Source organism: Bactrocera oleae, chromosome 6, assembly GCF_042242935.1.
Source record: "Bactrocera oleae isolate idBacOlea1 chromosome 6, idBacOlea1, whole genome shotgun sequence".
Classification (NCBI taxonomy): domain Eukaryota; kingdom Metazoa; phylum Arthropoda; class Insecta; order Diptera; family Tephritidae; genus Bactrocera; species Bactrocera oleae.
The window spans coordinates 34,360,309-34,373,788 of NC_091540.1; the positions used below are offsets into that span (position 1 = coordinate 34,360,309).

General features: G+C 37.4%; 1 long non-coding RNA gene across 1 annotated transcript; it reads left to right on the forward strand.

Annotated features, from left to right (window-relative positions):
- Positions 1–9,612: 9,612 nt before the first annotated feature.
- LOC118682346 (uncharacterized) lies at positions 9,613–12,786 on the forward strand. The gene is made up of 2 exons (XR_004978107.2): positions 9,613–12,090; positions 12,231–12,786. It is a non-coding gene; the product is annotated as an uncharacterized lncRNA (long non-coding RNA).
- The last annotated feature ends 694 nt before the right edge of the window (positions 12,787–13,480 follow it).

Genomic DNA, 13,480 nt, shown 5'->3' on the forward strand with positions numbered 1-13,480 from the left:
ACGATCCCGGTTCTTTTGAAGAAAGAAAGTATTCGAAATTTGTAATTAATATATTGATTGGAGCTTATTTGTTACTTAATGCCGTATGTATTGGCGCATGTGAGACAATTTTCCACTCGACTCGAACAAGACTAAATTGCTACTTTGCCATTTTCTGATTCGTAACAAATCCTGAATATGCTAGACGCTTAGCAAGTGATCATCAATATTCTTCTCGATTACTATCTGGTTTAGAGATCATCTGCGTCATAAAGTGGTTTAATTTTAACTCCATCATCCTAATTTTCCGAGTGAATTCATCAATTCGATATTCTAGGACCAAGTTGTGCTTTAGAATTATTTTCCTCGCAGTGCATGCATTTTGGATCGCTAAGAGATGAGTCTTTCAATTAGTCTACAATAATTAGATGAAAATGTGTTATGCTGCTCTTAAAATGACGGGAAATATGTGTATATTTTCGTGGGCGACAAGTTTTACCTGTGGTAGTTATCTCATTGAGGCACTTACGTTTTCATCTAGTTCTTGTATTTAGGTTCTGCCATGCACATATGTATCAGTTCAGACAGATGTTTTACGAACAAAATTAAAGTGCTTACATCATTTGTTTTCTTTATTAAGATATAGTATAAGCCGCCCTCTTCGAAAACTGTTGATTTATCTAAGTCTTTTTCTTTCTTACAAATATGTGTATATTTGATTTAATGTTATTTCATTTTCATTTTAATACATTAGTTTGTTTTCAGCAGCAGCAAAGGTAAGGGCGTCATAAAAGTTTACTATGTATTTATATGATATTTAGATTTTTCGACGCTATTGAACGTTTAAATATGACTACATTGAATACCTAGATACCTACGTCATACACAAAATCTGCCAGGGACAAGCCCCGCTTTCTTTCTTTTTCTTCTCGAATCAGTTTTTATGGCTAAGATTGCTTTTGCGTATACGAAAACCTGGCAATTTAAAAGTTTTCACTGCCACACAGCGTCCCATTCGTCACTTTATATGTACGCCCAACTTTGTGACATGGCTTTGCCACCTATATAGCATTTCATAGCTTCGACGACCGTGTGTGCGTCTTACACCAGCTGAGCCCAGCAATGGCGTACCTTAACGCAAATGACATTTTCCAAGTGCATCAGGTGTGCCGCAAAAATGCGCAATTGATGCAACAATCAGCACACACACACTTGCATATCGGAGACGCCTGACTGTGTGTGTTTTAGTGGCAGAAAGTTATGCTGGCGTGTGATTCCAGTGCATACGATACATAAATACCTTCGTGCCATACTTAAAATGTCATCCCTTCAACAGCTCTGCTGCATATTAGCCTAAGACGAGAAGTGTGACGCGGACAATTTAAGTTTTTAACCCAAAGTTTGCCGTCTATTAGTGCAACCCAACCGCTCTGCTTGTGCTGTCGTCTCGTTAGTTCGGTATGTTTTCTGCCATACATGCTGTTGCTGTTGCTGCGCCCCTTTCTCCTTCCTTCTCCTTCTTTTCTCCCAATTTGGCTTGAGTTTTTCTTCATTTCCGGCTGCTGTGCGCTATGGATTGCGGCACGTGTGGCACGTCGCATGCTTCGAATGCCAGCAATTCTCGAAACGGTCGCACAGACGGACAAACGCTGGGACACCTGCTGCAGCCAGCTATGCAATCTGCTCTGCTCCGGGCGCGCTTTGGTGTCATTGATGAGTTCAAATTGTGCTATTATTTTCACAGCACTTTCTTCCAACTTTTGGACTCATTTTTAGCAAACTTTTTAGTCTTCATGCCACTTTCTTGTGCATTTTTCTTTGTCGCCTTGATCTTATTGTTAGTGCATTGTTATTTTTGTACAATTTTTCATTATCACTTACCTTGTATTTACAGTTTCAGCAAGTACTTGTACGACCACGTCTGCCATTACCGTTATTTTAGTACGCTTGACTACTTTTTTGTGGCTACTATTTTCAATTTGTGCGGCTTTTTTTCTTGGCCCACCTCTTCGGGGGTGTTTGTAATTTTTTCCGGTTGCTCCACCGCTGCCGGATATTGTTGGTGCAAAAAGTGGCATATTTGCAATTTCCTGTGAATTGCAATAGTGTATGTGAATTGCAGCATGGCAGCACTGGCAAATGATATTCATGAATATTAAAGTTGAATGTCGCTCACAGAATTGTGTGGGTGTATGTATGTGTTGTAAGAGAGCAGACAATATGTTTTTAGCAAATTTCAGTTTGACTTCAGCAAATAATACCCAGGAATTGGAGCAAAAACCAACCATACATTAATATTTATTAAAATGTCATTGAGTGGAAGTTAAATTTATGCCACGACTAGGTCAACATCAAAATGTAGGGAAGATCTAGCATAGATTTATACCAAACCAAACAGAAAATGCCTGCAAATGGTTAAAAATTAATACAAACTCGTATTTGTGTGCGTTCATACATGTTTAGTCTCTCATAACATTTAGCAACAGACCATAATGAGTTTCTTCATCTAACGGTTGGTATATCAATTTTATTGTGCTTTCAAAAGAATGTTGCTAATTGCTACTAGAACAAGTAAGGAAGAACCAATGTCGGGTGAAGCCGAACATATCATCCTCTTGCAACTTGCCAGGATCAATTCCAGTGAATACTTGTTGTTGTTAGAACAAAGAAAATCAATATAGTTATGTAGTATATGGTAATTTGGCTAATTTGTGGACCAGTTTTACATATTTTCGGCATTAAGCTATAGTATCTATATCCAATATTATACAATAAGTTAATTTTGCTAAGGTATCTTACTTATTTGCCGATACATGCGATATAAAATCAGTTGATAGTTCGAAAATCTTACCATTACTTACATTGGCGCTAAAGGAATTATTGAACCGATAGAACCCATTTTTGACATAAACCATCATCAGAAAAGGATTATCTTAGAATTTCTATAATATGTAGGAACTGAGATAGACTTTTTTGGTATCTGGGGGCTTGAATAACTTTAGTCCGATTTAGACAATTTTTGGTAATAAGGTGGCGCACCTCAAAGCCACTATTCGTAAAAAGTTTTATCCATTCATTGGTGCTTAATTTGCAAAGTGGAAAATGAAAGAATCAGATGGCGTGGTAGTAATATTACATAATAAATGCGATATCGGTCAAGTAGGTCCAGATATATAGGTCCAATCGTCCAATTTTGACCCCGGCTCTTATAAAGTCCTCTTATATCATCATAGCTGTAACATTTTATACCTCTAGTGTATTTATTTATTGATTTATCGCTCTTTTAGTAGTTTTTTAACAGACCCGTTATATGGGGGTGGGTCTTGTACCTTAAGTGGTTTAGGAGTTATGTATATTAAACCTCTCACACCCATTTTTCAACATTTTTAGCTAAAAATGCCTCTTGCTACTGGGATCTCCTGTGCCAAATTACCGTTTTATATATTTATTTATTGCATAGTTATAGCACTTTATAGACTTTCGTTTAATTGCGTTGTGTGCGCGTGGCAGTGATCCGATAACGCCCATCTACGAACTCATCCCTCATATTTTCCAAGGCACACGTGTACCAAGGTTTGATATCTCAATTGTGACTAAAGATACAGCTTGCATGGACAGACTGACGGGCAGACAGACAACCGGATTTCAACTCGTCTCGTCATCCTGATCATTTATATATATAAAACCCTATATGTATCTCGATTAGTTTTAGGTGATTTAAACCACCGTTAGATGAACAAAACTATTATACTCTGTAGCAACATGTTGCAAGAGTATACAAATATTTGTATTATTTTCTCTTTCTTATTCTATATACATATACATAACATATATCCCGGCTGATGAATATCCATATATCAATTTACTACCTCATGCGCTTAACGACTTAGATACCCAAAGAAAATATAAATATTATTTAAAAATGAATAACGCTACTTAAGTAGTGTCTCAATAAATGCGTAGATACAAAATTAAAACTGCAAAAATATTCTGAATATGACTTAACAGGAGTGTGAACTTTCTTAATACGCATATAGCTATCCCTGTTCATACCGACAGAACATGTCATATACTCATTTACACACATGTGTGCACGCCAAAAACTAAGAAGCTCTAATGGCTGAGACATGGCAATAGTGTGTTAAGTCTAGAAGCCAATTTGTGCTGTACTTTTTAAGTGCGACGTAATGTCGGCATCACTTTGCGCAAGTTTCATCAAATATTTGAACCATTTTGTTTTAGTTGCACATTTTTCGCCTATATGGGCATTTGGGTACAATGAGTGCGTTGACTTGATATTTATTTAAATTATTGAATGCAATCTAGCAATTTATGTGTGACTCAACTGGGCCAGAATTTTGAAACTTGTACTAAACTGCTTTCCACAGCTTGGCTTATTTTTATTTTTTTTTTTGTGCAAGGGCAGACCAAAGCTTACTGCTGACATGTTCGTACTCAAATGTTTGTAGTGAAGTGCCTATCTACTTAGTAGTGTGTGTATGGTATAAGTTGCACTACTATCTAGCAGGGTTAATAGAAGTGAGAATTTATTGCTGCTTGATTTGTATAGTGGAAAGTGAAAGAATCAGATGGCGGTGTAACGCCCACTGTCTAATTTCGTTCCTATAAAGTCATCTCATACCATCCCAGAGTTAAAATTTAATAACTCTGGCGTGTTTAGTCTTGATTTATCGCGCTTTTAGTAGTTTTCAACAGTACCGTTATATGGGAGTGGGCGAGGTTGTCACCCGATTTACCCAGCTTCACACTGTTAGAGGTGTTAAAAAGATTTATTTTCTGTGAATTTTATTATTATAGCCTTAGCGGTTTAGGTTTTTTGCACATTAAACCTATTAGGGGCGGGACTACGCCCTCTTTTTAAAAAAAATTTTAACTGCAGCTGCCCCTCCCTAATTTGATTCTGTATACCAAATAACAGTTTGGTATCTTGTTGTTTAGTTTAGTTTAGTAATTTATTTGTTTTTGATTAATGGCGTTTTGTGGGCGTGCAAGTGGTCCGATTACGCACATCAGAAATACCAACCGTCTTACGGTACCAAGAAACATGTGAACCAAGTTTCATAAAGATATCTCAGTTTTTACTCAAGTTACAGCTTGCACAGACAGACGGAGGGACGGACAGACAGTCACCCGGATTTCAACCCGTCTCTTCATCCTGATCATTTATGTATATACCTCTTACCCTATATCTAACTCGATTAGTGTTAGGTGATACTAACAACCATTAGGTGAACAAAACTATTATACTCTGTAGCAACAGGTTGCGAGAGTATAAAAATAATAATAGTATTAAAAATTTTCTCCTCCTTCCGCTCAACCGACACTTGGGGTGCTATCCAGATACGTACGGAGGTAGCCGAATGAAGAAAGGCAAAGAGCTTCTTAATATAGTAACTCCCAAATCAACAGTGTTAAATACTTGTTGTATAATATAGTTTTTTATAACCTTGGGGGAGGGGTGCACAGATTCACGGGAAAAGCTCATTGTCTCACATTTTTTAAGATTTAGTGGCAAATTATTTCTATCACACTAAGCAACCAACTGCTTAAGTCTGCAGACATCTTTCATCAGTTGAAGTGTAACATGTGAATTTCGTCGGCATATAATACAATTTTTGAGTTCTCTATTACAGAAGCCATATCGTTTATAAAAAACAACAACAGAATTATCATATCACTCTTTTATTAAGTTGTGTTTATTTTCAAATTCAAGCCAATTTGTGAAAGAAGATTTCTCTTTACGCAATCCATGTTGTAAACAAGAAATTAAAGAAAAATCGAAAAAGTTATTTGGTCTTAATTGATCTTAAGTTCAAAACAATAAAAATACGTAAATTATCTGAACACAAACGTCAGTTGCGACAAGATAACTACTAAAAAAATACATGATCAACTTTGAATTAGTTTAAAACTTAAATAATGGGCGTGTCACCATTTAGTTTTAGAATATACTTCATAACTCACAATCTACTTTAACGATTTGAATCCAATACGGTTCATTTTCTCAATATCCTCTTTATACAGATTGATTTTTGGATCCACAGATCCACCGACTTTAAACCATTTTAAAAACTAGTTAACTTTTACATTAACTATTACTTAAGTTTTAATAATGTTATGAAAATATGCCTTAGTAATTTGATGGAGCAAGATAGTTTAGCGGAGTCAAAATCTTTAAATGCAAGGATGACCCTTGGGAGGTCCTGCAACTTTTTAATGGTCACCCAATGACTATTAGAAGCACTTTCCGATACTAGAAATCACAATCACAAGCATCTAGCAAATGTATGACCGGCAAACCCAGACGGCAGAAATGCAAATAACAGTTATACGGAACTACTTCAGAAAAATTTACGGCAAATTTCCTGTAGCACCTCCTTGGGAGAAAGGCTGTAACCTTACAGTAGCATATTCACAACCTTATATGTAACACACCAATCAAAGAAAACTTATATCTTTTATCCAGAAACTTTCAGAAACGTTTCTTCACTGTCATTTACCAACAATTCCAGCTCCATCAACCTTTCACTAAAAGCGTAATTAAAAATGTCTTTTACTGTTACCTCACATCATCATGGCATATATACTTTCCATCATTCAATCATCTTAATTTTCACTTCGTATCTGATGTGTATTCTACCACGTGTGGTCACGATATGTTTCGTAAACGTATGTATTGTTATATGCACAAAAATTGGTTTAAATCTGTTCACTACAGTCGCTGTAATAATTAAATTGCCAAATTGTCTACACTTGATGTCTGACAACCCTTGGCCTAGACCAGCGCATATCATCCGTTTTCTTAAAGCCATAATTGTGCAAACTTTCTTACGTGGTTGGTCTTACATATAATACGAGTATACTACATACAGGCGAATTTATTTTTGCAGACATTCGTGTATAATTGTGAACCTTGACACATATCTTCGAAACTTTCTTCTGTAGCTCCATTTTGTTTTAAGGATTTCTTCTTTTGTTCTTATACTAAAATGATGGTTAAAGAGGAATGAATTAAAATTTGTATAGCATACTTGTCATGGTCATTAAATCTATTTTAGCAAGTAAAACGACTTTTTCGACTACATTTTAGAAATTAAATATCACAATTGAAATTTTTTTAACTGTATTTGAAACTAAATACCTACTTATATTCATCGTATTTAAGAGGCAGAAAAAAAAAGAAATAAATATAATGAGGCTAGAGAAAGACCTAATAAAATATCACCCATGATTTGCACCAAATTACATTATACTGAGGATATAACGTCAACCGGAAGGACGAATTTCATTATATTAGGAATATGGAGGTAGAGACATTTTTGACGCCAGAAGTTATTGTTCGGCAAGGAGCAACACTCGGCTGAGTTTTAAACCAAACAAACTTTTGCGAGATATTGCGCCATAAAAAAAAAAATTTCTCCTTTTTTCGAAATTAGCTTCCAAATCCGAAATATTGATCATTTTAAAATTGAGCTACACACACCAAAAACATTTCGAGTTTCACCGAAATATCTACATTATTACTCTCTTTCTTGTGAGAACAGACGGATAAACTGGCAAAATGGTAAGAGAAACTCAGGAAACGGCTAGATTTTGATAAATTTATGAGGGAAAGTTTAGATATTTAAGTAAAGTGTGAAAGTTAAACACAAAAAAGACTCAGAGTTATACATGTGGAAAACAGTAAGATGTTTTAGTCTTCAAAAGATATTTATAAAAGCGTTAAGATATCGATACAAATCAGTATTTATGAATAAACTAAACGTTTAAGTAGAACTAAGTTCGAGTCGAACTCAGCATTACCATATTCACAAACTCTAAGGTTTTAAGGATTGTAAAATGTCTGAAAAATGTATAATGAACACTACCACCTTTGACTTATAATAAGTTAATTATTACTTATATAAAGTTTGTCACGAAGAGTGTAACACCCAGAAGAAAGTATATATTATATATAAATGATCAGCGTGACATGCTGAGTCGATTTAGCCATGTCCGTCTGTATATATGCGAAGTAGTCTCTCAGTTTTTGAGGTATAAATCTAAAATTTTGCACACGTCTTTTTCTTACCAAAAAGCTGCTCCTTTGTCGGAACTGCCGATATCGGACAACTATAGCATATAGCTGGCAGCGGCGGATTTATCAGCAGATTGAGTAGGCTATAGCATAGGGCGGCAAATTTTAGTCGAAAATTTTTTGTTTCGATTTTCGGAATAAAAAAACATTTGTACAGGGAAGACAAGTTGTAAAAATTTTACAGAAATTAAAGCCTTTAACAAAAATTTAAAAAAAATATACAGTATATATACCGATATTAGCATTGAAATTAAGATGCTTTTAAATATTTTATTCACTAAAAATTAGTATAAGTTTTCCTTTATGCACAGAGAAAACACGATTTACTTGGATCAAATAAAAAATTGTCCTATTCCTTTTCTTGATCAAAGTATATTTATTTCCCTTGATTCAAGTATATTTTCTTGAACTGAGAAATTTTAGATTCTTACTATAATAAACTTGTGCCTTGGCTCAAGTGAATTTTCTTGTTTCAAGAATATTTTGGTCTTGGCTCAAGAATTTTTGTCGGAAGAAAATAAAATTTTTAATTTTCAAAAATATTATTTTTTGAGCTTTCAGAAGTTGGAAAATTAATTTCTAAGCATTATTGCTCTTGAAATGAATTTAACGTCTGTCGGAATCGAACCCACGATTTTCTTTGTATGAAGCAGAGTCGCACGCTACTGCGCTAAATCGTCAATGCTCAGTCATGGGTTTTTTTCATCTATTGTACATAAATTTAAACTCAATCCCCACTTATACTTTTGGATTTTGGGGAGGGGGACTACTTAAAGATCAAGAAAGGAATTTTCTAGTCACAAGAATTTTTTTCTTGATTAAAGATGACTTGCGGGTAGCAAATAAATTCTTATTTTAAGAATTATAAACTTCAAACAAGAAATTAACATTTGATTCAAGAATTTAACTTCAAAATATATGGCCCAAGAGAATTTTGGTCTTCCAACTCAATCTCAAAAATTTTCTTGAGTTGGGAAATTTTAATCAAATTTCAAAATTTTCTTTTTGATTCGTAAAAAATATTGATTAATTTTTTTTAAATATAGAATCAGTTTGATATGTGAACAATTGCTATTTGACAAAGTGAAACGAAACTCTATGAAAAATGAAGTTAGGCAGCTCGGTAATTAGAAAATCGGTCCATTTCACTGCTTAACTATTTCATTATACTATGTTATCGCGTAGTCGTAGATGGGTTAGAACGCCAAAACAAATGACATGACCGTTCAGTAATTAAAAAGTAGCAGGCCAAATGGTAGCACGAGTGCGGCGCAATCGGGTTACAGCGTTAGTTGAAGCGAGATTTTGTTGTATACATTCGATGCGTCGATGTGTTGAGTTCGAGAGCAAAAGAGGCAGATATAGAGCGACGATAAATCCATTTATTGCATTTAAGTGAAAAACAAAAGGAAAGTCACTTCGGATGTTTGCGTCTTACAGTTTTTAATATTTCGTATTGATATTAATATTCCAGAAGCTGATCATTCTAGTTGCTAACTATAATTTTTCAGTGGATTCGTAAATAATTTTATAAACATCACTGGTGGGTACGAATCAATTCCCACAAAAGGCCGGTTCTACGTTACCGGAATTGACCCGGATTTCATCCGGCCAAGGGCTGTTATTTCGGCGATCTAACCCTGTTTGGATCGGTAAGTGTTAGTCTAAGTCTGTCGTCACTAGAGCAACACCTAGCAGCAGGGTTGCTTCATATCCTCTTGACCCGTGCTGGCATCGAGTCCAACCCGGGCCCCGAGGAATTCTTTTGCTGCGTATGCGCTAAAAGGCTCCATCCAAACTCCACCTCGGTTAGGTGCAATACATGCAATGGATGCAGCCATCTTCAGCCCTGCTCAGGCCTTAAGACCCATAGGGAGTGGACCACGAATTACGTGGCCCCATGCTGCCAACGCAATACTGCAACACCAGCCTTAACGGCTGTGCAATCTGCACCATGTTCGCGCACTGCGCCGTAACTCCAGTTGAGTGGCCAAGAAAGGACATCTACGGTCCTAAGGAGCTCTAGGCAGCATGACTCCCAATCTGACCAACCCCTCCCCTCTACCTTCATCCTGCTCCAATCCCTGTGCGAGAACCACTCAGCAACTCCTGGTTCCTCGCACAGTCTGTCCCGTGTGTCAGTCCGTAATACGCCAGAACGTCACATCAGTCAAGTGCAATTCTTGCACTGGCTGGTGTCACTTTCTGTCGGAACAGATTGACGAAGCCCCCACCAGAATTATGGGCACCTGTAATAGCTCGCCCAATATTACCATCGCTAGCGGTGGTCTGATAAATAGCATACCTGGCGACCTATGCTAACTCTCACATCAGACTATCTGCCCATAATTATCTCGATCGAGAAACCTCTCGACTTTATTCCTGTGGACAACCGCACCTTCATTAACTTGAATAAAGCTAACTGGGTCGGCTTCACAGAATTTACTGAGAGAGAATTTACTCATCGTTGGCGAGCATCAATTCCGCAAGGTGATCGCTGCTGCTACCGCTCGCTTCACACCGGCTGGTAGAATCGCGGAACTCCGCCCAAATTTCCCAGTCGAAGCAGCTGTATTAGCAAACAAGCGCGACACCTTAGGCTAGGCCGATCCTAGTGATCCCCGAATAAGGGATCTCAATTTGGAGATTCGGCAAATGGTAAACCAACATAAGCGGACAAAATGGGTGGAGCACCTAAAGTCCTGTAATCTCTCCACCGGTGTGAGTAAGATTTGGAATACTGTCAAGGCCATGCGATGGCCATGCCTCCTCGGACCCGAAGAAGTGCGCGAGCTATTTTAGCTGGCAGTTTACACTGCACCCTTCGAAAGACAAGGCTAAACGATGTGTTACCCGACGGCTGCGCAAAATGCCAAAAGACTGCGCACCACTTACCTTCACCGATGGGAAGATTCAGAGTGTCATCAAAAAGGCGAAATCGTCTAAATCCATCGGAGTAAACTATCTCACCAAGGTCCTCAACTTGTCGATGTCCACTCTTCAAATACCCGATGTGTGGAAAGTCGGAACCGGTGTGGACCTGAACATTTCAGTCGATGGCACAAAAATTCCGACAGTTAATAACCCTAAAATTTTAGGCGTCACATTGGACAGTCTGTGCTCCTTCATTTCTCACACGACCGCGATAACTGCCAAAGTACAGAGCCGCAACAAATCCTCCAGCTCTTGGGGAAAAGACAAAGAAACGCTGTTGGCAACTTACAAGGTAATCGGCTGGCCGGTCCTAAACTACGCATCACCAATTTGGTCGACTGGATGTAGTGCAACACAGACGAGGAAGCTTCAGACTTGTCAAAAACACTGCACTCCGGACTATCACGGGCTGCCTCTTGATGTCCCCAATTGAACACCTACATAGTGAGGCCCTTATGCTTCCGGTTAAGGAACATAATGAGCTCCTCTCCAAGCAGTTTCTGCTGGGGTGTTTTCGCAGAAATCACCCCTGCAGTCGCCTGCTTGAAGCGGAACCGCCTCCTAGGACCATCAAGAGGTCATTCCTTTATTACGTCAACGACATCAGACAGTAAGCCGACCGGACTTCGGACACAACGAACTACAGACAAGCACTGACCGCCATTCACAGTGGAGCCATTAACACCTTCATCGACTCCCTCTCAGTGAATGGCGTACTAGGAGTCAAACCACCACCTATAGCAGACGTAGAGCTCGAGTTGTCCCGCGAAACCAGAGTGACCCTCGCGCAACTTCGTTCTGGATATTGTAGCAGGTTAAACTCCTACTTATCCAGAATAGACCCCGACATACCAAACATATGTGCTGCGTGCAATGAGGCCCCGCATGATACTAACCACCTCTTTGCATGCCCAACAAACCCAACGCATCTAAAACCCTTTTCCTTATGTTGCGACCCCGTCGAAACAGCCCGTTTCTTGGGCCTCCCGTTAGATGACCTCGACGACAACCAAACTATCACTTACCATCCAAGCGGGGACTAGATAACCGTTACAGCAACAACAACATACGAATTCACTGTAAGTAAATAAAATAATTCTAATGTTTACGATAAATCAACCGTAGCGAAACAGTAAATTTGACTTGATAGCAAAAGTGTATGAAAAATTCAAAATTCTTATCTTATTATACTTATAATTATCTGGTTTGCTTTTACTAGGTAAGAATTCAAAGTTAGAAATCTGAACAACGGATACTGGTTATTACGTACAGAAAACGATACTTTAAATTTACTATTTAATTGTTCCAGTTCTTGAATCAAAAACTGTCAGAATGAGTGATGGGAGAAAGCGACTTAATGGGGCCGAGTACAGAAAAAGAGCATAAATTAAAAAAAAGAAAAGAAAGAAGTCATCCTATCAAACTATTAAAATTTACAATTTTTATTAAAAAATTAATGTAAAATCAGTATTTTGAGTGCGGAAACTTCAAACATAAGTCGTAATACAATACAATCTGAAGAAGATGAGACCGATACATATTCTGCTGTTTGCGACAGTGTGGCAGAAGCGGAATCATCTGTAAGTCCAACAATTGAAGATTCGTCTCAGAATCAGTCGTCGAAATAGTGAGAAAGATGATCGCAAGGTACGGCTTTGATCAAAACAAATCTTGTGACTTCTCTGAAAGTGAAGGAATATATGCTGATCAGCGTCGTTTTCTGGCAATTAGTATCTTCCAAAAAAAATTAAAAATAATGAAGTGAAAGATCGAAATTGGTTTGTTTATTCTGAAGGTAACAGATATGTATATTGTGGACAGTGTTTGGCATTTGGTCCAATTTGAACTCAATTTGAGAACGGAGGATTCAATGACTGATTACTGAATACTGAAATACTGATTACTTGAATACTGAAGAAACGTTCTGATGAGAGTTGTTGCTATCGTGTAGCGATTGTGTTTAAGAGGTCTCGCTTTTGGAGGGAAAAATGAAAAATCCACATAATGGATATTATTGTATGGTTTTGGAACTATTAGCGGAATTCGATCCTTTTCTGCTCATATAATGTAAATATTGTATAGTTTCAAGACACATCTTAACTTTTCATAAAAGAAGTAGGTACATAATTGAGATTTTCTTTACTTAAAATGATATTTCTTCATAATTATTTAATGTGAAAATAATCAAGGATTTGATACCGTACCTTATACTTAAACTAAGCTATCGAATTTCAGAATTAGAAGAGCGGCAAATCTGTGCAAACTCCGAGACGTCGTCAAGAAACCCTAGAGAGCCTTACAATCGCACAGAAAATGTTTACTGGTCTCCTCCTCTTCTACCTTAGCTTCTACAATAGTCATTATCTGGCGTTCCAAGTCTATTGTCATGGCCTCTTAGCACTCCACCATTTTGGCCACCATACCAATATAGCGTAAATCATAATCGGCATTACAATTGCTGTGTAGAGC